Below are 2,792 nucleotides of genomic sequence, written 5' to 3'. Positions count from 1 at the left end.
ATATCCCCTCCCACCTGATTGAATGTGTTTTAATGAGAAGCATGATGTTCTGATTCTTCTGCAACTACTGACAATCCCAGTCTTGGCATGCATATGGGTAAACTGCATGCCAAACATAAGTGTACACACACAATCACAGTAGAAAACTAACACATCAGAAGACACATTCATCCATTTATTTATTTGACCAACACATTTTTGAGCACTTACGTGAATCAGACTCCATGGCCAGTGCCAGGCATCTCTTACTAGTCCCTGCTCTGTAGCAGCTCACAGACCAGTGTGGAAGGTAATCTATTGTGTAAAAATTATAATTGCATATGATCAGTACACTAACCAAGGGAGGTATCAAGTGTTCCAGAAGAAGAGAAGAGGAAATAACTAGTTAGGTTTAGGGAGGTACAGGAGGGTGTGTAGGTCAGAAAGGATTTCCTCAGGGTAGCAGTGTTCCGGTTGGGTCTTGAAGAAGAATGAACCTCACAACTGATGAAAGATATAAGAGAGATGAAAATGGGGAGAGGAAGATGGAGCAAAGTGGCATATGCTCAGGGGCTGGGTAGTAAAGGAAGACTATTGGTTACTTGGAATCATTCATTCATTCATCCATCCACTCATTCAAGAAACGTTGAAGCCTACTATGATGTCATAAACTGAATGTGTCCCCCTAAAATTCAAATGTTGAAGGCTTAAGCCCTGTGCAGCTATATTTGCAGTAGAGAGGAAATTAAGGTTTAATGAGGTCATAAGGATGGGGCCTTGATCCAATAAGATTAGTATCCTCTTAAGAAGAGACACCAGAGAGTTCACTCTCTCTGTCTCCCCTCCTGTCTTCCCCATGTGCATGGATCAAGGACAGTCCATTGTGGGACAGAATGTAAAGACAGCCATCTGCAAACCAGGAAGAGAGCTCTTACCAGAAACCAACCATGCTGGCATTTTGATCTTGCTTTTGTCTCTAGAACTGTGAGAAAATTAATTTCTGTTAAGTCACCTCCATTTTGGGTATTTTCTTATTGCAGCCCAAGATGAATAATGCACATGCTACTAGCAAAGTACTAGAACTAAATAATCAAAGATAAATAAGACCCCTCACTGATCTCCAAAGCTCAGGACTATGTGTGAGAGGCTGACCAATAAGCAGTGGCCAAAGGAAATATTATGGTAGGTTCCATGATAACCTGCTTGAAATAATCAAGATCTATTTTATTAAGTGAACAATGTTATCTGTTCTTAGCTAAGCATATTTGAATGTGATTGAGGGATCTTATTTTGAAGTCATTAATCTACTTACCAGTATTTCAATTTCCTCTCCTTCTAAGTAAATGCCCCCTCACTTTAAGTTAGCTGGGTCTAGGTGATGTGCCTTAAAAAATGAATTTTGAGCAAAAGTGACAGGTGTCAATGGCAGGCAGGATCCTTTAAGAGCCAGTGAGTGATTTTTCAGGTTTTCTTCTACGCAAATAGCAGCCATTGGCATTTCAGGTGTGGGAGGCTTCATCAGCTCATATTTTTGCCTGAGACAATCAGGAGCAGAAGGCCTATGAAGAATGAAGAACAGGTAGCAGGGATAAGAAATGAACCTTTATTGTTTTCAGCCACTGCCATTTGGGGTTTGCTTGTTATTGCAGCACAATCTTAGCCTAATATGACTAAGGAAAGAAAAAAGTAGAGGTTACTCACATTCTGACCCTGGTAGACATTCTGGGATATTGGTTTTGCCACTTGTTGCCCGAAAAGTAACGTATTATAAAAAGGTCAAGAGAATGCACTTCTGGCTTCTGCTCTACATGGTTGTCACTTGTATCTATCATCAGGTTATAAAATAAATACATTAATGGATTTTCTCACAATCAATAAGAAGCTGGGATTTTACTTGCTCATCTTCCCTTTCAGTGTTACATCCTTCATCTGCCATGTAAGTTCTGTTGTGAAGCAACAAAGAAGCCCCTGTGTGAAGCTACATCTTTTGGAGACTCAACTTGCAAAAGGGTATGACTTTCTAGTCTTCCAAATGATTCTTTCTTTCATATCCTGATTGTTGGCCCAACAGCAGAAAGCTTTAGAAACAAGTGTCTGGTTTTAAATCCTAGCCCCACCACTTACTAGCTAAATGGTCTTGGAAAATTACACAATCTCTTTAAACTTCAGTTTCCTCATCTACAAAATGTGAATATAATAATACTTACCTCATGGGGATGTTTTGTGAATTAAATGAGATAATACACATACAGCTCAATAAATAGTCATCATTACTGTCGGTGGTGTTCTCATTGTTTTTTCCCATCGAGACAAGCCTAAAACCAAAGGTCAAGAGTCCTTATCATAAAGCCAGGACTATTCTAAGAGCGTTTACTTAAGGATCAGCTGGGATGCCAAGGTTTGGAATAAACGATCTTTCAGCTCGTGCCCAAGATTTGTGATCTTCCAAAAAACACAGAGCTTCTTAAGGGAGATTAAGATATCTCCTAGGAAAGGTTCTATTCCAGTGAGGGTCCTGCCAAGAGAAGACCCCATTTACAGCTGGTGTGGATGTAAGCATGGTGCTTTCATGAGTTCTGGGAACTAGCTTTCTTGTATGGCTTCTCTTTTGGATATTTAGCAACTCACTTTGGAGAAAGATTATCTCCTTTTTGAAAGTAACCTGACCACCTGTCAAAACTGGACTTGTGAGAGGAATCAAGAGGCTAACCCTTGGCAGTCTAGCCAGGCTCTCATTTGGGTAATTACACTGGCAGTGGCTGCTTTATTCAACATGAACTTGGCATTCAGTCCTAACCGTCTTCTGAGGCTCT

General features: G+C 40.3%; 1 long non-coding RNA gene across 1 annotated transcript; it reads right to left on the bottom strand.

The window, feature by feature from the left end:
* Positions 1-209: 209 nt before the first annotated feature.
* On the bottom strand, positions 210-1,737 carry LOC133245350 (uncharacterized). Its single transcript, XR_009735651.1, has 3 exons — positions 1,681-1,737; positions 1,292-1,538; positions 210-294 (listed from the first exon to the last, which is right to left on the bottom strand). It is a non-coding gene; the product is annotated as an uncharacterized LOC133245350 (long non-coding RNA).
* Between the last annotated feature and the right edge of the window lie 1,055 nt (positions 1,738-2,792).

Source organism: Bos javanicus, chromosome 3 (assembly GCF_032452875.1).
Source record: "Bos javanicus breed banteng chromosome 3, ARS-OSU_banteng_1.0, whole genome shotgun sequence".
NCBI classification, from domain to species: domain Eukaryota; kingdom Metazoa; phylum Chordata; class Mammalia; order Artiodactyla; family Bovidae; genus Bos; species Bos javanicus.
Note: the sequence above shows the minus strand (reverse complement) of the source record. Positions and strands in the feature narration are given on the sequence as shown.